This window comes from Paroedura picta, chromosome 11, assembly GCF_049243985.1.
Source record: "Paroedura picta isolate Pp20150507F chromosome 11, Ppicta_v3.0, whole genome shotgun sequence".
Classification (NCBI taxonomy): domain Eukaryota; kingdom Metazoa; phylum Chordata; class Lepidosauria; order Squamata; family Gekkonidae; genus Paroedura; species Paroedura picta.
This window is the reverse complement of record NC_135379.1, coordinates 30311321-30332446: the sequence shown is the minus strand read 5'-3', so window position 1 is coordinate 30332446 and position 21126 is coordinate 30311321. Positions and strand designations below refer to the sequence as shown.

The 21126-nt window shown below is 42.6% G+C and overlaps 1 protein-coding gene and 1 long non-coding RNA gene across 8 annotated transcripts in view; one reads left to right on the top strand and one right to left on the bottom strand.

The window, feature by feature from the left end:
• HIBADH (3-hydroxyisobutyrate dehydrogenase) overlaps positions 1-21126 on the top strand; it is a 113511-nt gene that overhangs the window by 65640 nt on the left and 26745 nt on the right. The window lies entirely within an intron of this gene.
• LOC143820796 (uncharacterized) lies at positions 1334-7000 on the bottom strand. Of its 6 annotated transcripts, none has more exons than XR_013225515.1 (4): positions 6918-7000; positions 4984-5202; positions 4354-4394; positions 1334-1456 (listed from the first exon to the last, which is right to left on the bottom strand). It is a non-coding gene; the product is annotated as an uncharacterized LOC143820796 (long non-coding RNA). The 6 variants fall into 6 exon arrangements; XR_013225514.1 differs by lacking the exon at positions 6918-7000 and adding an exon at positions 6329-6379; XR_013225516.1 differs by lacking the exon at positions 6918-7000 and adding an exon at positions 5905-6120 and having other exon boundaries at positions 4984-5140.

Here is a 21126-nt window from a genome sequence, read left to right as displayed (position 1 = left end):
TATCATAGGTGGACACATGCAGCTTTTGGACACATGCAGCTGCCTTAGACTAGACTAGGCTTAGACTAGTCATGTGCATTTCAGGTTGTTTCGGCTGAAAAGCACCCAAAACAGGCTTATTTCAGGCACTAAACTGCACAAAACAGTCCAAAATGCCGAGCGTTGTTATTTCGAAGAGCTGGTCGAAAAATCTTCTCCCCATGCTTAAAGTCGTGTAAACAGAAGTGGCAGGGCCATCACTGCCCATTTTGATTGGATAACCCCTACTCCCCAAATCCCCGCTACCAGTCTGGAAACAGTACCAGAGGGTCCTAGAGATCAAATCTAGCCCCCTCAGTCACTGAAAGCTCCCCCAAAGGAAAAATCTCTCCTAAATAAGTGAGCTTTAATGCTTATGTTAAACACAAGAAACCATCAATTCTCGGGGGGGGGGGGCAGGAGTTATGGATGTTATCGGAGAGAGGGGTGAGGATAGTGGGTGAGTGACCACGAGGAGGAGGAGGAGGTGGAGGAAGATGTGGTTGGTTCTTATATGCTGTTTTTATCTACCTGAAGGAGTCTCAAAGTGGCTTACAATTGCCTTCTCTTTTCTCTCCTCACAGCAGACACCCTGTGAGGTAGGTGAGTCTGAGAGAGCCCTGATATTACTGCTCTGTCAGAACAGCTTTATCAGTGCTGTGGTGAGCCGAAGGCCACCCAACTGGTTGCATGTGGGGGAGCACAGAATCAAACCCAGCTTGCCAGATTAGAAGTCTGTGCTCCTAACCACTACACCAAGCTGAGCACTTGATGTAGTGGTTAAAGGCAGCATTGGCGGCCTGTGATCTGAAGAGCTGGGTTTGATTCCCTAGTGTTCAGTGTGTGGACAGCTAGGTGACTTTCTCCAACTCCTTTCAGAGCTGTTCTCACATAGCAGTTCAATCAGACCTCTTTTAGCCTCACCAGTTGTGGGGAGATGAAAAGAAGGCAATTGTAAGTCTCTTTGAGACTTCTTTGAGTAGTGAAAAGCAGGGTATAAAAACCACCCAGTCTTCTCCCTTCTTAGTTGCAGGGGGGAGGCTGGAAGGGAGAGCCTTTGATGATGGAAGCATGGATTGAGTGCTTAGGCCACCCAGAGCTCCTCCACTGGGGAAATGAGGGTAGGTGCATGTGCTGATCCTGCTGAGGAGGAAGAAGGTGTTCACATGACACAACCCTCCCCCCCTTTGCTTTCTCATGGTTGCCTGGGGCTAATGGATTGCCTTTCTGCACACCAGGCATGATGGGCTGTTCAGGCATTTTGCTTCTGCTGTGCTGTTATACCCCAAAGTAAACGCAACCAGTAGGCAAAAAGTGGTATCTTCTTGAAATTTATTGAATGCAGTCCTAGGTGGTTTAAATGTTTTTGCAACCAGAACAGGGATACAGGCAAACAAATCCCGCTTTCTGTTTCTTCTTTAGTGGTTGCAGTCATGGTCTATAATAAAGCGACAACATTGTTTAAAGTAACCAATTAATACCTTCATCTGTAACCAGTTAAGCACACCCTGTCACTTTTAAATAAATTATAAACAAAAATACGTCAGGATCCACAGTCAACCTACTTTAATATAAAGATTCAACATCACTAGTATTCATTTCAATTGTTAAGGTAAAACATATCACATTAGCATTAGCTCTTCAGTAAAGGGGTCACTTCTTCAATTGTGCCCAACCTGTTTGTCGCCCACCTCACATTTAAAGCACACACTGACAACCCAGGTGGTGGTAATGTGCTGATTTAAAGGGGCAAAGGGAGCAACAAGGGTCTACAAGAAGCAAGTAAAATCCATTTGGGGGGAATTGTATCCAAATGATACATTAAAAAGCTCTCTCTCTCTGCTGGAGTGTGGTCTGAGACTCCATACCCACCAGACTTGGCTTTAAGGCTTGCAGTCCAAAAAAAGTAAAGTCCTCCAATCTCTGTTTCTGTTCCACCCAGGGTTGGACTAGGGGGGCATCCAGTACCCTGTTTCTGTGGCGACATATATGCTCCTGGATTCTGGTTTTGAGCACTCATGCCGACATACCCATATATCCCAAATTGCATTTGCATAAGATTAAATATACCGCATATTTAGTATTACAATTTATGAAAGCATTCATGTGTACTTTGAAAACATTATTATCAGTATAACGATCGATTTCTTGCAGATACCCGCATACACAACTTCTTCCACATTTGTGATTACCGCTTGGCAGGGAGGAATGTTGTTGTTTAGGTCTTAATAATTCCTTCACGTTCCTACTCCTGTGCCATGCCAAAAATAGTTTTTCACTACATCCAGGAATTTGTGAGACAAGATGCCAGTGTTTGTGGATGATTCTTTTAAGTTCTCCCAAGTAATCAAAAAATTAGAATTAACTAATCAATCGGGTATTAGTGGGGCGCTTAAAAACCCCAACGGTATTTCTTTATATGATCTGCTGTGCTGTTGGCATACTGTTGTCACACGGATATGCCTTGCTTAGGTAAAGATGTGTCTGTCCGGTTTCTTCTCTGTTGTAGTTCTGAGATGTGGTGTCATATTAGTAGGTCTCCAGGTTCCCCCTGGAGGCTGGCATCCCTTGAGACTCCAAAGTGCTTTGAGACTCCTTCAGGTAGTGAAAAGCAGGATATAAAATATCAACTCTTCTTGATATCCCATCAAGTGAAAAGCTACCTTTCCTCTCCCTAAAAAGCTTGGATCCTGCACAACTGAGTATCAGTAAATTGGTTGTATGATACTATCTAAAAAGTGTCCAGTGATTGAGATTTGTACATTTTATGTACTTTACCTGAAAACATTAACAGAATTTATGTTCTACCAACAGTGGCTTTAGAAGCTTCTAATATTGTAGAGGGAAAAATAAAAAGGCGGTACAATTTTTAACATTTTTAAATGAGTAATATTTTTTGAACATGGCATTTTTTTAGCTGCGGCTTGCTAGGTTTCTGAGACAACACTGAAATGAATGCAATGGATTTTTATTTTATGAAATTTCTTAAACCACCTTTTTATAGATAACACTAGCAAAAAAAATGAAAGCAAAATAGCCATTAATAACAATATTTGGACAGCAGGGTGGCTTTCCTTCTCTGAGGTCAGCTGTGCTTAGATTAATCAGGTTGACATTTCGTGCTGGTGGGTCATGAACTAATGATAATAGCATTAAATGGTGATTCACTTGCTGTGTGAAGTGCAACTCATTATTCAGCCACTGTATTAAATCATCACCTCAAACACCAGGAACTTTTGCATGCTGCCAGAGCAGGCCATAATGGTAGATGTCCCTTTTTGTATCCTTTGGCTGAGCACCCCCTCCCCCTTTAACCATTTCAAGGATCGGCGAGATGCATAAACTATAACTGAATGGTTTCAATAGTTTAAGATATTGGCAGCATTTTAAAGATGTCGGCTGCAGTCCTCAGAATGTTTTCCTGGGAGTAAATCCCATTGAATAAGGTAGATTTGTCCTCTATTCTTACAGGATTTATTTCTGCCCTTTTTAAAAACTGCCATTTGAAAGAAATAAGGACACTCTGTGCATAAAGTTCATACAAGAAAATAATTTGAACTTTGACTCAAATTTTCCATTAACGTTTCTCCCTTTCTGTCATTGTGATCAGAAATGAGCACACCCACAGACATCTTTACTGCATTCAGGCTTATGTTCAGGGATGAACTTCACATTTTCTTATGACCCCAAATATAAATGGATTTTATGTGTATATAACATAAAGTAGCTGAAGTATACAAACAAATTTCAGAAAGCGTTGTGGGTCCCTACACTTTGCACATAAAAATACATTTCCAAACTAGCCTCAATGGCAGATCAGGAAGAATTTTTAAAAAATGGTACATGATACGTTGTTTTTGGTAGAATAATACATTTTTATAAATGACTTTCCCTCCCCTCCGCTATGTGTGACACTGAATAATTCATAATTTGGGAATTGGCTTGGACAGTAGGAAAGAAAACATACAGATATAACTCTTTAAGTTGACTCATTTTGGAGGTTAAAATGTAACCACACGTTCTCAATAAGAAAAACAAGTTGGTTTGTAGGACTCCCGTGCCACTAGAGGTCAGTATTTGGTAATCAACCCTTAATGAACCAGAACTGCAGAGAACGCTAATAAATAATGCTGTGGATTTTTCTAATTATGAATTCCTATTTAATCATTCACTGACAAGTTATCTGTGGCAGTAGTTCTATGTACTTTGCATATACTGTTATGCTCATGTATTATATTTCTCGAAATGCAGGTCTTCCATCATATGAACAGGTCGTTACGGAAGACTCATATCTAATCATAATTACTTATTATGAGAAATAATTAACTTAGTTACCCTCTTGATTCTCCTCATGGCAAAAGACAATCCTTTCTCCCCTGAAGACAGAATAATAAAACATTTTACTTAAAGGCACATTTTGATTTCTGTATTAAGAAATAGATTACCACTTCCATATGAAAGAAAGCAATTTCAGTACAAGGTAATAAATAGGTACACAATTAAAAATGTTATAAACTGTGTCCTTGTTAATACTTTGACTTCTGAAGTACAGTGGTGCTTCACAAACAAGTAGAATTTCATATATGGTATATAAAATTTTCTGTAATGTACTGCAAGCTAATTGAGTAACTAGATGTGATTTAGCCAATGAGTTTTATTTTAGTCAGCATAATGTGATGCATTAGTGTGATGCATTAAGAAAGTGAGTTTCAGTAAGTTCAGTGGGACTTAACACCATGTAAGTGTGCTATAGAGATGGAGTCAAGTAACCAAATGGCTACACTTTGTGCTGTCCACCAGGCTTCATCTACTTGGCCAGGTTGTTGTGCCAAGGCAGGAGGGCGAGAGCCAGAGACCAAAGTCCAGTCTGGGAGGTCAAGAGCCAAAGTTCACAGAGCAAGCAGGGTAGGGAGCGGAGTTAAGCCAACCCCGGGTTAAGAGTCAGATAAACTGTCAAAGCCATACCATGGTCAGAAGTCAGGGATGATGTCAGGTCATAGGTCTACAGGCAGGAGCATCAACAGGAACAGAGTTGGGAGTGTAGTCAAGAGTCAGGTCGAAGTAAGGAACCAGGAGTCAGTCAGGCAGAGCTTCACCGTAGCTAACTGGAGCAAGGAGTTGTCTGGGAAGACAGGCAGGGAATGCACGCATTGCACCCACAAAGGACCTTGAGGCAAAGTCCTCCTGAAATGCACAGAGCAGGGTTAAGCAGCCCTCAGCCTGGAGACTTGCACCTGGACCTAACCCTCATCAGAGGAAGAAAGGGCAGCTGGGCTCCATCTACCTTGACAGTGAGGGTCATTACTCATGCCAATCTTCTGACAGCTTTGAAAGTAAATCTCCTTTGTCAATGCTGCCATTCAGGGCTTGCCAGGGTCTTGGCCTGGGAAGGCCAGTGCTACTCATCCAGCAAGTCTTCAAGGCTGGTTGGTGATTTGTCCCAGGGTTTCACATTGAAGGGCCGGGTCTCATCTTGGCTGGCACCAGGCTGATTGTCCTCCAGAAGAGCAGGGAGCTTCTGGTCTGTGGTAGCTGGGTCTCCTGGAACTTCCAGGAGATCCTCTGGCTCTGGAATGCCCCCTGACACCAGAATGGAGGGTGCAGGCGACACATTTTAATAGGTGCCTCTGATCTAAAATCTACTATTTTAGAGCAGTGATCCCCAACTTTTTAATGACCGGGGACCAGTCAACGCTTGACAATTTTACTGAGGCCCGGGGGACAGTTGTCTTTTGCTAAGGGACGTTGCCGCTGCTTTTCCACTGATGCCGCTGACTTCCCACCGACTGATCCATGGACCGGTACCGGTCTCCATACCGGGGGATGGGGACCGCTGCTCTAGAGAGAAACTGGAGACCAACTGACCTGATATCAGAAAGCGCTAACCTGAGTTGCCTGGAGAGGAAGGGTTGCCTCTGACTGGCCTTGACACACTAGGGATCAGACAGAGGACCAACCTCCAGAGAGAAACTGGAGACCAACTCACATGACATCACAAAGACCAACTCACATGACATCACAAAGAGCTCACCTGAGTTGCCTGGAGAGGAGGGCATGCCTGTTACTGGCGTGGGGGGTGAGGGAAATCTCTCAACACATTACGAGTCAGACAGTGGGCCAACCTCCAGAGAGAAACTGGAGACCAACTCACATGACATCACAAAGAGCTCACCTGAGTAGCCTGGAGAGGAAGTGATGCCTCTTACTGGCCTTCATGGGGGGGATCTCTAAACACACTAGGAGTCAGACAGGGGGCCAACCTCCAGAGAGAAACTGGAGACCAACTGGCATGAGATCACAAAGAGCTCACCTGAGTTGCCTGGAGAGGAAGGGATGCCTCTGACTGGCCTTGTCAGAGGGCACTGCCAGCATCAGCTGTGCAGTGCCATGCCGTGGGGGAGCCCCAGCCATGCCGGCCGCTGGAGAGCACCAAAGGTGAGCTGGCGGCAAAATGGCAGGGCAGCCATGAGGCAGCAGCCGGGGAGGAGGATGAGAGGAACCGCGGCCCGGTACTGACTGATCCATGGACTGGTACCGGTCCCTGTACCAGGGGATGAGGACCACTGCTCTAGAGAGAAACTGAAGACCAACTGACATGACATCAGAAAGAGCTAACCTGAGTTGCCTGGAGAGGAAGGGTTGGCTCTTACTGGCCTAGGTGGGGGGGGGGGGTGGAATCTCTAAACACACTAGGGGTCAGACAGGGGGCCAACATCCAGAGAGAAACTGGACACCAACTGACATGACATCACAAAGAGCTCACCTGAGTTACCTGAATATGAGGGGATGTCTGTTACTGGCCTTGGGGGGGGATCTCTAAACACATTAGGAGTCAGACAGGGGGCAAACCTCCAGAGAGAAACTGGAGACCAACTTACATAACATCACAAAGAGCTCACCTGAGTTGCCTGGAGAGGAAGGGATGCCTCTGACTGGCCTTGACACACTAGGAGTCAGACAGGCGGCCAACCTCCAGAGAGAAACTGGAGACCAACTTACATAAAATCACAAAGAGCTCACCTGAGTTGCCTGGAGAGGAAGGGATGCCTCTGACTGGCCTTGACACACTAGGAGTCAGACAGGAGTCAGACCAACTCACATGACATCACAACGAGCTCACCTGAGTTGCCTGGAGAGGAATGGATGCCTCTGACTGGACTTGACACACTAGGAGATAGGTTGAGGGACTTGGGAATGTTCAGCCTGGAGAAAAGGAGGTTGAGAGGGGACATGATAGCCCTCTTTAAGTATTTGAAAGGTTGTCACTTGGAGGAGGGCAGGATGCTGTTTCTGTTGGCTGCAGAGGAGAGGACACGCAGTAATGGGTTTAAACTTCAAGTACAACGATATAGGCTAGATATCAGGAAAAAAATTTTCACAGTCAGAGTAGTTCAGCAGTGGAATAGGCTGCCTAAGGAGGTGGTGAGCTCCCCCTCACTGGCAGTCTTCAAGCAAAGGTTGGATACACACTTTTCTTGGATGTTTTAGGATGCTTAGGGCTAATCCTGCGTTGAGCAGGGGGTTGGACTTGATGGCCTGTATGGCCCCTTCCAACTCTATGATTCTATGATTCTATGATTCTATGAGTTAGACAGGCGGCCAACCTCCAGAGTGAAACTGGAGACCAACTCACATGACACCACAAAGAGCTCACCTGAGTTGCCTGGAGAGGAAGGGATACCTCTTACAGGCCTTGGGGGGGGGGGGAGAATCTCTAAACACACTAGCAATCAGACAGGGGGCCAACCTCCAGAGAGAAACTGGAGACCAACTGGCATGACATCACAAAGAGCTCACCTGAATTGCCTGGAGAGGTAGGGATGCCTCTTCCTGGCCTTGCCAGGGGTAGGATCTCTAAACACACTAGGAGTCAGACAGGAGTCCAACCTTAGAGGACTTCAGATGACCAATTATTTTGGCTGAAGCCCTCATATTAAAGAAAAATCCTTGTTTCTAAATCCATCCTAACAGGACAGCCTTATAATTGGGTTCTAACACTATGGAGTTACAGTGATTGTTCTGAAGGCTCTAAGCAGATTTGGTAGATTTGTTAGATGCAAGTCCAGTAGCACCTTAAAGACCAACAATAGTTTGGGGGCATAAGTCTTTGAGAACTCAAAACTGACTTTGTCAGACAAGATAAGATAGGTTTGTAAAGCTCAATTTAAAGAGCAGAATGATAAAAGGGGCTGGCTGACTGAAGGGTCTCAGTAGGAAATTGAGATGCAGGAATTTGCACTCTATTCAATCAAATGCAAGTATATGACATTCTGTTTAAGTTGCTTTTAATGGTATAGAGCAGGGTTAGTCAACCTGTGGTCCTTCAGATGTTCATGGACTACAATTCCCATGAGCCCCTGCCAGCATTTGCTTGTGGTCCACAGGTTGATTACCCCTGGTATAGAGGATCAATGATCAGTATGATAAGTACACAAGCTATGAACATGGTTCATTCCACATTATCAGATACATACATATATTCCTCTAGACCAGAGATGGCCAAACAGTGGCTATTCATATGTCTATGGCAAGGACTCATGGTAATTGTAGTCCATAGAAATCTGGAGAGCCACAGTTTGACCATTTAGATTAGAATAGGAATCTTCTCTTTATCTCTAAATGTGTAGAATTAAGTTCACTAATACTATATTAAGTAAGTACAACCTTGGAGAATGTGCTTTTCTTTGTTGTTTTCTCATGCTGCACTTACCAGCCATAGCAGGCACTCTGCTAACTTTCAGGATACCAAGACTTTACCACAAGTCAACCAGCATTTAATATCCTTCAGGTTATTGGCCCAGTGCTAATATCATATTTTTATGATTTATGAATTTATGATTTTTTGCTAAAAGGCAGGTAGACTTGTTTGAAGTGGCTGAGAAACTTTGAGTAACTTGTGAACTCCATTCAGCTCAACCATCTAGAAGCTTGTTTGGCAGATTATCACAAGGCAGAGAGAAAGATCAGTGTACCTTTCTGATTTTTTAAGAGCACAGCCTGATCTCTATTGTTATTCCACCATGGGTGAATCCAGTATATCTGAGATGAAACCCTGCCTTGTTCATTTAAGGAAGGAAAACTGCCATGATTGGCGGGGATGCCTGATGATAGATCTTGAAGAGGAAGATTTGGAGAAGATCATGGCTGAAGATCATGCCCCCCCCCCCCGGCCCAGCTGAAGGAGCCGCAGAGGCAATCAAGAACAAATTTAAAGAATGGAAGCAAAATCATGGAAAAGTTACAACCTTGATAATCTCTTGTGTATAATACATCAGAATATCCAGATTTACTAAGTCTGAAGTCAGCCTATGAAATTTTAAAGTTGTTGGGATCACATCTAGTCAAACGAGGATGGACGTATTCCTCTGGACTTGTTAAGTGATTGCATAACATGACATTTAAAGGAGAGTCTTCTGGTGCATATGTATTGGAGATGAAAGCTAGAGAGCTCTGGAGAGACTCAAGGAGACATAACAAAGCTTACTATATTGCATCAGGAATGCTGTCTAGCTTTCATCCCATAGTTAGTCATATCCAGGAGAAAAACAATGTTACTTTTGATAAAGCTGTAGAAATGCTGTCAGATGAAATTGAAGGCAGAAATGTGTTGAAAGTAAGTAATGAAGCTGGGGATTTGTCAGCAGCATTTGCTTACAAAGTTAACTTGCAAAGAGGCGCAAAGCAAACAAAAGCTTCTGCTAGAGGAAATGTATTTCAGAGGGGCAGTTACCATTCACATAACCATAAAGTTAGCTCTGTTGCCAGGGTGACCAGTGGCAGATGGGAAGGTCACATGATTGTTTGTTTGTTTGTTTATTATATTTCTATAACACCACTCTCAGTATTTTCCGGCTCACGGCAGTTCACAGTATATCATAAAAACAATATCCCAACAATTAAACATCCTTAGTTAAAAGTTCCCCTAAAAGACTAGCAATATTTATATAACAATAATAATGATAAAATGGTGGTACGAATTTATAGAAATTCCCTTCAACATTTCTAGTAGTTGGCGACAGATTGTACATGTGGCCGAAGATGGTAGACAGGGAAGATTTATAGCGGCTCAACAGATTAGTACTTAATCCTAAACCTGGAGGGAAGGGGGGCCCATTCTTAAACCCCAGGAGTTCAGCCCAACCTCAACTAGACGCCTGATAAAAGAACTCTGTTTTGCAAGCCCTCCGTAACCTCAGTAGGTCCATTTTGGCTTGCAGCTCTTCAGGGAGCTCATTCCACCAGGTAGGGGCCAGGACCGAAAAGGCCTTGGCACTGGTCAAGGCTAGACATGCCTCCGGGGTCCTGGGACCATCAGCAGGTTCATACTCGCAGAGTGAAGTGTCCTGCAGGGGACATAAGGAGGCAAGCGTAGGTAGGCTGGCCCCAAGCTGTGTATAACCTTAAAGGTCATAACCAAGACCTTGAACTTGATCCAGAAGTAGATAGGTAACTAGTGCAGTTGTTTCAGCAGTGGCTGAACATGGTCTGCCAAGATAACTTAGTAAGGACCCATGCCATCACATTCTGTACCAACTGTGATTTCCGGGTCAAGGACAAGGGTAGGCCCACATAGAGTGAGTTACAGAAGTCTACCCTGGAAGTGATGGCTGCATGGATTACAGTGGTTAGGTGTTCAGGAGACAGGTAGGGCGCTAGTTATCTGGGCCCAGTGTAGATGATAAAACGCCATCTGGGCTACCTTGGTGATCTGAGCCTCCATGGATAAAGAGGCATTGCAGATCACTCCCAAATTCTTGGGGTGGGTGCAGGTGTCAGTTGCACCCAATCCAGGCAGGGGACTCATGCTTCCTGTTCCTGCCCCTTCCTTCCCAGCCACAGGACCTCTGTTGTGGAAAGGGTTGAGTTTCAGGCGGCTCTTCCTAATCCATCCAGCCATTGCTTCCAAACATCTGGCAAATGTTTCTAGAGGTAGATCCGGCCAGCCAGCTCTTAGGAGATAGAGCTGGGTATTATCAGCATACGGATAACAACTCAGTCCATAGCTCTGGACCAGCTGGGCCAGAGGGTGGATATAGATATTAAAATGCATAGGAGAGAGTATCCCCCCTGAGGCACCCCACACAGGACTGCAAAGGGGGCCTACATCTCCTTCCACACAATAACACTCTGTGACCTGTTCTCAAGAAAGGAGGTCAGCCATTTTAAAGCGGCCCCTCCAATCCCAGTGTCACTGAGGCGGTGTATCAAAAGCTCATGATTGACTACATCAAATGTGGCCAAAAGATCTAATAACATGAGTATAGCCGATCCGCCTTGATCCAGCTGATGCCGGAGATCATCCATCAGGGCAACCAGCACGGTCTCCACCCCATGGCCAGGATGGAAGCCCAAATGATATGGAACTAGGACCAAAACTAGGTTCCAAAAACACTAGGAGCTGGTCTGCAGCGGCCCTTTCAATTACTTTGCCCAGGAACACAAAATGCAATACTGGGCAGTAGCAGTGGGGTCTCGCGGATTCAGCAATGGTTTCTCCAAGAGGGGGTGAACCACTGCCGCTTTGAGCCCCTGAGGGAACTCTCCTGTAGAAAGGGAGAGATTGACAATCTCCCTCAATGTATCACCCATGTATCACCTATCTGTCTGCCGCCCTCTAAGCAGGAATCAAACGTCAATAGAAGTGACTGTAGCAGCCTCAAGGGGAAACTTAAGAAATGTGCTACTAGTATTTGACTACCTGTTGACATTGAGAGGTAAGGTCTCCTATCAGTCTCCTTCAGTAAAGTGCACCTAGCTTCTATCTCGGCCAACCACGAAAAGGTGAATGGCTGTGCTGTCTTCTCTGCCCCTGATCTAGGAGGCTGATCAGAGGGCTTTTCAATCACTACCCACTGCTCTAACCTCCTAATAGACCTTATCCCTAGTTTTATCAGCTCTGATGAGCAAACCATTTGAGCCTTTAGTGACAGCTGACATCACTTTGGTGTCCTGCAAAGCAGCATTGTTAGTCACAATCACATCAGCTTGCAGAGTTATCGAAACTAAGAGCCCTTAGATATGATTCCCTGTTCACCAAATTCCATAGTGATAAGTTGTTTCTCTTTCCTATCCAAGGTGGTCTTCTGGTTCTACATTGACCAAGATATTGTCTTACCAGTATTTTTTCTTGTTGAAGTGTTTCATTTACATTTCAAAGGACACTTTTTGGAGACACCATTGTACAATCCTGGTTTTTAAACATTATGTTTAAAATTTCTTTCTCTTTTGATACAGAGAAATGTATTAGCATACAGATAGCACATTGGTGCTGTTACAGTATGTTGTAAAGCATTTTACATATTGTTGCGCTTGTATCCTAAAACAGGTGGTTTTGCGTTTCAATTTAATTGTTTTTCTATGTGATCTTTTAGTTTAAGTAGATATAATTAGGTTTCTTGAGTTTACTGTCTTTTCCGAAAAGAAGTGGACATAACCTACCTCAAAAGTAAGATTTTAAGATTTATTTCCATATTAAAACAAAATGGGCAATCAGGATGCGCATTTGAAATTATTATCTTATTCAGCATGAATGAACGACAGCAGGAAAAGCAGCCTAGAGTGGGCATATGCTAATACGTGTGCGTGCATGCACAATATATGCTACATTGCTCAGTCAGATGACAAATAATGGCTGGCCTAGTCATCGTATGTGAACCCAAACCAAAAGGCTAAATAAAATTTCTAAAATATTTATTCATTTGTTTCTTCTTTGTTAGGATTTCACAATTTTAATCGGTAGAGTCCCAAGAGTTCTATTTTTATATTTTCCATCTCTTAAATGTGATCAACAATCAAAATGGTATCCCAGGTGTTCTGCCCATTTTCCTAGACCTTCGTCAGTGATTGTTAATCTTAATACTCAATTTTATTGGATATCAAATAGGCTTCTGGGGCCAGTTTATGGTACGACCCCAATACTTATAGGCAGGAATTTATGAGCAGAAGCCAATGTGATAGCCAATAAAACTGAGTATTAAGATTAACAATCACTGACAAAGGTGCAGGAAAACGGGCAGAATACCTGGGATACCATTTTGATTGTTGATCACATTTAAGAAATGGAAAATATGACAATAGAACTCTTGGGACTGTTGATTAAAATTGTGAAATAACAAAGAAGAAATAAATGAATAAATATTTTAGAAAACATATTTAACCTACAGATTTCCTTTTGGTTTGGGTTCATTATTTGAAGGAATCGACTGTTCGGCTACTAGTCATCATATGTGACAGCCAGTGATCTTTTTCCTCTTCCCAAAGTCCTGAGGCTGGTGGAGACAATGTAGGAGAATGCTGGATTGATTTTTCCCTTCCTACCACACTTGGAAATGCTCAGAAGCAGCAAGATTTATTCCTGCTTCTTTGGATTGTCTCCAAATGCTGGCACACAATAAGGTGTTTTCCACTGGCGCCATGAACATACCTGGAACTTGGAGTAGGGGTGGATTCTACCTCCTTCATCTGGCATTAAATGAGAGGGCCGCCTGAATTCTCTAAACTCTATGGGGAACTTGTCGGGAAGGGGCATAAAAGGATAGATAATGACCAGAAAGAGAGTTGAAGTTGCTGCTGGCCAGCTGACAGACACACTTGGAATCCTCAGCATTGTGGTTCCAATTGAAGCAAAGCAGTCTGGGCATGTGCTCATACCTGGACTTCTCTTGTCTATTGGACTTTCAGCCCCTCCCTGAACTGCTTTTTAACTTGCCTTTTAAAAAGCATTTGTGCATTCATTGGATTTGATACTGCAAAGGGAACTGGTGAGAGAACAGCAATATGCTTACCCATCTGGAATTGGATGGGTCTAGATCACTGCTCATGTATATAAAATCAGTAGTTTAAAAACGTGGTATTCTGGGGAGGTTTTTCCGTTTTCCATATGCTCCTTGAACAACTGTCCCGATTTTGATTACCTGTACATTTGGAGTGAATGGAAGAAGTGAAAGTTGAGTAGTGTGGTTTTCTGACACTGAGGAGTGTACTGGGGCTAAATGCCAAGGAAGCATGTCTTACATAATCTTGCTAAGCAGGAAAAAATTTTTCCTCTCTACTATGTCATTGTAATTTATATGCTTTCCTGCCACAGTAAGAATGGCTGTTCTTGCCCTACCAAGTAACTTTTCAAGTTCTGCAACATATCTTTGCTGTTAAGTGACCAGGACAGAGCATATTTTATAATTTGCATCTGTTGAGTCTGTTTAACCTTGTAGGCTTTTTTGTAGAAGCTGTAATAGCTAGAGTGTATTTTTCTGTGAACCTCTAGCTCCTGTGGGATTAGCAGACATAAAATGATGTGTGTTAAGGGCTTTCAGTGCATGCCCTCCAATGTGTATTAAGCATTAAGAACAATCAGTCCCTTCATTATATTTGCCATTGTACATTATATATTTATGTTTTGTGTTTCAGGTATCAGAATATATCAAACTTCCTTTGTAGTTTTATCGGTTTTTCTTCCACTCATGTCTATGGTGAAGTTCAAGCACTTTAAACCCTGTGGCCACTCAGTACATTATTGGAAGCATAAATCCTTTAATTATGCTGCTCTGTGGGTCAGGCTGTTGCTTATACTCCCATATGAACTGCCATGAATGTCAGTTCTTTCTGGGCCTTTAACTTTTCATACATGGTTGCATTAGCTCAGGATAGATGACTTATTAGGGTACAAGGCCAGTAGAAATAATCACATTATCTCCATATTCTGCTTATGATTGACCTTCTTGGTCTCCCCTCCCCTTTTCAGTTTCACCACACAAGTGGATACATCGTTCCCGGCCCTAGGGAAGCACGCCTAGCCTCGACCAGGGCCAGGGCCTTGTCGGTCCTGGCCCCCACCTGGTGGAATGAGCTCCCGGGTGAGCTGTGGGCCCTGCGGGACCCTTCAACGTTCCGCAGGGCCTGCAAGACGGAGCTCTTCCGCCAGGTCTATGGTTGAGGCTGGGGCTGCTGGGGTACATCGACTGCTCTCCCCCGGGCTTCTTGACATCGTTGACCTCCTTCTCCTCCACCCCCCCTTTTTTAGGAATGGGGGTAGGAAGGGGATCTTATTATTGTGCTGCCATGTTGTGACATTTTAAAGTCCTTTAATGGGAGTTTTAATGGGTTTTTTTAAAGACATTGTAACCCGCCGCGAGCCATTTGGGAGTGGCGGGAAATAAATCGAAATAATAATAATAATAATAATAATAATAATAATAATAATAATAATAATAATAATGATGATGATGATGATGATGATGATGATGATGATGATGATGATGATGATGATGATGATGATGATGATGATGATGATCTCCTGTGTATGTGACATGTAAACTTTAGGCTTTACTCTGATGATCAAGAACCTTACCTCTATACACACAATGGTGCTTTGCCCATGCATAGCTGGGCCAATGCAGGCAGTCCTACCAGTCACACTGGCCATGCAAACCAAAATGTCACATGTTCCCATCTTTTATGCAAACTTTCCTATTCATTCAGGCCCCCTGATTAGACCCTGCTCTGAATTTTATTCAATACTATCCATACATATAATTACTACTCTTCTAACTACAATAAGTGGGTTTCCTCAATGAAGTCTATATGCTTCACTTCAGCTCCAAAATGGAACAGTACACATGCAGTTTTGGAGTTTTCTAGAACTATAATGTCACTCTTGGGCCTTCCTCCATCTGAACCCATCTGTACAGGCACCTGTGAATGTTGGTACTGCCCCACTTCATTCTCTTCTGTTGATACGGTCAATTTTGTATCTTTAGGTTCAACAAATGCTGAACACTATTTGCTTTAGAGGGCAATAGACCACAGAGTCCTTTCTAGGAGCATTCACCATTGCATTTTTGTATTGGCTTTGGCAAAATTTAGCAATGCTTTGTTAATTACATGCATACAATTTAATGTTTTTTCCAGCATTCTGATGCCTTTTAATATGTATACCATGACTAAGAAATCGATATAACACTAGTCTTGTGGCACTTTAGAGATTAATCCTCTTTTTGGTAGTGTAGGGTTTCATAAGTAAAAGATTGTTTTATCAAATAGATCCCAAACATTTCTGCTTAAATGTTAGTATTTTAGGTGCCCAAAGACTGTTGTTTTCCTTTCTTCTGATGGTTCATAGTGTACTGTTTCATAGTGATGTTGGTCGTGAGTTACTCCTTAACTAGCAGCTGGAGCTTCCAAAAGTGGGGAACAAAGCACCAAGCTTTTACTGAAAACACCCTAGTGTTGACAGAACTACTCTGGTTATCTTATAATTGTGATCTAAATGAAAACACATGTCAGTTGAGATAATCTAATGAATGCCCCCATGCAAGCATACTCGTACGTAGTAGGACAATAGAATCAGAGTCCAGTAGCACCTTTAAGACCAACAAAGATTTATTCAGGGCGTGAGCTTTCGAGTGCAAGGACTCTTCCTCAGACTAGTGCTTGCACTCAAAAGCTCACGCCCTGAATAAATCTTTGTTGGTCTTAAAGGTGCTTCTGGACTCTGATTCTATTGTGCTACTTCAGACCAACACGGCTACCCATTTGATTCTATCGTATGTAGTAGTATTCTTTCGCATATGACACTGTTATGCAAATGTTAGTTTCCGGTAGGTCCCAGTGGTGAATCACTCTTGGTTTTGATTTGTGTCCCTGCTGGGTCAGGAGATCATTATTCTAGTGACAGGAGTACAAAGAGAGGGGCCTGATAATGCAATAGAAGATTATGATCCCCAAGGACAAACAAACTAAAGGAGACAAAATTAGGTGAGAGGCTAATCTGATTTAATCCTGGATTTTACAGAATGTTCTTGAGTAATATTGGCGGTAAATACATGGTTTGAACGACACGAGGTAAAACAAAATATTTATGTGTTTGTATTTCAGAATATTTGGGGAGAGTGTGTAGGTGTGTTTTAAGAAAGCAACAACACTGATGCACAAACCTTTTCTGAAGCATAAAATGGGAAGCCTTGTTGGGAAAAACAGTCCCAGGTGCTCACACATCCTTTAAAGGTACATGTACATTTTAAAACATGCTTGTATAGCACAGCTCTTCAGACTTTCTCTCCATATGGGTAGTTCTGAAGTCAAGCAGCTCATCCTTTACAGTTTTCTGTTGCTCCTTCAGCAGAAGTTGGGCCATTGTGATACTTATTTGAATTCAGACAAGGCTAATTAAAAGAGCTGCTGACAGTTGTTGTGATCTGACTTTGACTGGAGCTTGATGGTCATTATGGGTAAATAATGAACCAGGTCTGCAAATGTAGCAGCTGCCAACATGGGCTCGAAGAACGCTATTTCTACCAATTTAAAGATCTATTGACTGCGTCCTTTTCTCCCTGAAGATCTGCAGAAATCTGATGTTTTCTGCTGCTGTTCTTTTTTGTTGTTGCTTGAGCTATTGTAGAAATGCCCTATAATTTCCATCTTAATATTTAACTGAGCTCATTATTAGCTTTCGGGGGAATCTTTTCTGGTTGAAAAATTGCTTATTACTTTGTAGGAACAAGAGTAGGCTAGCAATTATAACTGTGCATTCGGTTTGTACATTTTGCATATTATTGCAGTATGTCATAATTTGTGTATTCAACCAGCTACCGTTCTTTGCATATAGTTCCATTAATGATAGAAGTAGATTAGTGTTCTAAATGTTTCCCCCTGGTTACTGAGTTTTCCGCTGTAATAATAAGCTCCCACTTGTGATGAATATTCATACGTTTGCACAAATCTGATCTCAACTTCTGGGTTGGTGAGTTTTGTTTTGTCTCTTTTTTAGTTTTGAGGCTGCTGGTAACAGAGGAATACTGTGCTCCTGAGCGCTCCGTTTCAGAATGGAGAAACTGCAGTGTTTGTCATTAAGATGCACTTTGAATGCGTTGTCACTTCATCATCTTTCGCCTTGTCCCATTAGCAAGCAAGAAGCATGTATTAGAGGAAGGTGGTAAAGAAAAATTGTAATTATAGATGGATCCAACTTACCTTATAGAATTTCCAGGGCTATAAATATAGCTCAGAAACACAAGAATTCTCATTGTAGTCTTCATCTATGTGCCTGTACTTACAGCAACTACACAACATTTGTTTCGGATGCCATTATAAAAGGCTATGCACATTAGCCAAAATGTAAGAGCGTGCTTGCGCATGGAGCTTATTTCAGCAGAACCAGAAATCTTGCTGAGAGGAAATGATCCCAAATGTGCCCCTAAAAGACAAGACTTGCCTCAAGAAATAATGATGAAAAATGATGCATTTAAGTGTCTCTTTGTGTTCTAGAAAAAGATAAACTTTATTTTGTTGTGTGCAGACCTGTCTTGCTTGTTATTTGTGTGAAAATATATGTGCGTTTGTGCATGAGCACTCTGCGTTTTTTTCTTCTTTGTAAAACCAGCAATACATTGACGAGAGGTTACACTGTGCTACTTTATGTTAAACCAGATCACCCCCGAAACATGTATAGAGCCATTCATCTGTGTCACCAAGACCCAAGAGAACATCTGACATCGACTCTGAAACCGAAACAGTGATCACTTACAAATCAAACATGGCACGCTCTAAACCGATTGTGCATGGCAATCTTTTCTGAGAAAGGACAACTAATTGAACATGATAAAGTGTAAAGTTAATTAACACCCTTAAATTTGTTGATTACTTTTCACAGGATTATATTGTTCGGTTGAGTAGCAGCTTTCTGTCCCAGCTGTCGCCTTTTTAGCTTGAATGTCGCTGGTAAACAATAGAGACACCATAACAAGTCGTAAATGGTCCCTGTGACAGCAGACCCTTGTGAGGCTGCATCTGTAGAAAATGATTAAAACAATTGCATTTTAAAGACAGTTCACATCGCAGCCTGGTCCCATTGGCCCTCTTCTTTATCTCGCTTGATGGGAGACTGGTTAAACATTTAAGTGTATTTTAGTAAATTAAGTGATTTACTGGTTTCAGTGGAATAATTCAGTTTTTAGGTGCTGCATATATTGAAATAGTACCTGTGCTCCTTTTAGACTCTGTCCTTCTCTACAGATTTGATATTAAATGAAATAAAATGGCTGTTTCTCAGTGGCTGCATGAGATCATTTTTCTAATATGTAAGGTAGACTTTAATCTTTGAATTTGGATTTTAGTACCTCAAAGGAATTTAAAAAAAAATAAGGTAACACTGACAGCATAGTAAAACTTACTTGATATATTTATTTGCTTTAGTATTCACAGGACATACTGCACATGGTAAAATATGTCATGTAAGCTAGAAATAATTTTGATGAATTCTTTTAAACAATGAAATTCTCAGAAGTAGAATCTTAAGAAAAATTGCTGTTTATTTCTATGGGTGCCGAGGCCTTGCTGTCTCTTTTATAAAAGGATTAAGGAGCCTCTTGCATTTGGATGGATGGGGCATGCAGACTCGAAGATGATGTAAAATGAGAGAGAATCTAAGCTGTATTTTCCTTGGCAGTTCTGGTTTAAAAAATTAATTAGGTTCAGAACTACGGTAATATAAATTTGTAAGGCATTTGTGAAGAGAAATAATAAGTCTTATTTCAGAGTTGTTTTTCTCCCCTTTAGATGCCATCTTTGGAATAGCAATTGCATGCTGTCATACACAGGGAGCCCAAGAACAACTACCAGCCCCCAGGTGACGATTTTCTCAGGGCCACCTCCTTCACACTACCCAGACCCATCCAAACGTCATTTGTAAGCAAATTGCATCAGTTGCTGAGGTCCTCAGGCTTTTGGCATTTCAGCTTTTCACGCCCTCCTCCTTTGGCAGTCCTGGTTATAACTGATTATAATACAAACCACAACAATAGTGTAAATACAGATTTATAAATCCAAGCAACAGCCAAATAAAATTACTTGTCTTGGGAAGGTACTTGCATAAAATAGTGCACCACTGAAAAACCTAGGCTCGTATTTTTTTCAAGTTAATATTGTTTCTTGCTGGTTCACTTGAAAGAGGGAGAACCTGCTTTCTGGACAAAGCCACACTGAGGCCATGTAATACTAAAGTAAAAGTCAACTCTTTGAAGGAGCCCCTGAAACAAACTGATCGCCTGTACAAGTGTGCAAAATGAGATCAATTTCTGTTTTGAGTCACCAACCGATGCTCCAAAGTGAACCCCAAGAATGACCTAATGTGTAAATATTACGAAGGCATGGGTGACTGAGGTCCCAGGTGGCCATATTGGTAGAAATATGAAATCCATGCAGTACCTTTTACTGAGAACAGCTGAAATGGCACAAAACAGTATGCAAGCTCTCAAATTCTCCAGAACGTCATCGGACTGGATATTAACAAAATAGTATTGATAACAATGAGAGAAAAAGAAGTTTCAGGCTGAGAGGTCTGTTATCTGCTTCTCTTCTTGAGCCGAGGGAATTGGTTGGAGTTTTTCTGTTTCCATTGTGAATCATAGGTGACTATGGCTAGATACTTTTTTAAAGCTGCCATAGGAAGCCTGTGGCTGCTGTAGTGAAACGTGGTTCTGGACCACACCCAGACAGCAAATTGACTTTTCTGTGAAGGACATGATCAGGCAGTCCCACTTTCCCTGCCAACAGCCACCACCTAGCAGCACCACAGGACGGTTTGGCTGCACCTCCACTTGGTTGTCCTGTATATCACTCACAACAGCATCCAGACATTTGCTTGAGGGTTGTAATTAGGGTCGTGCACTTCAGCGCGGCGCAGCCCTCTCTGCGATCACCGAAGCCCAAGGCAGCACGTAGGAGGCCAGCACCGCTGCGTGGAGGGGAGGGGTGGCGGCGGTGCGCCAGCAAAGAGCTCTGTGCCTCCATGCGGCCGCCAGCTGGCGTGCCACCAGCAGCACCATCCCATCCTCTCTGCGGCGCTGGCTGCCTCTAGCTTCGTACAATTCTAGTTGTAATTGCTACTTTTCTTGGTAGCATCATAATGACATGTTTAAGTAACTTTCTGATGACCCTGTGTTCTAAATTCCCCTTGAGTGTCACAACTAACAGCTGCATTTAGGAGGTAAAAATGTATCAGGGACAAAATACAGCCTTTTGGATCCCCACAGGACTACTGGTTTGGTTTTCTCCCCTCCAACTGTTGACATGAGCTGAGCTAGAAAACTAGAATTTAAGGGATTGGGGGAAACC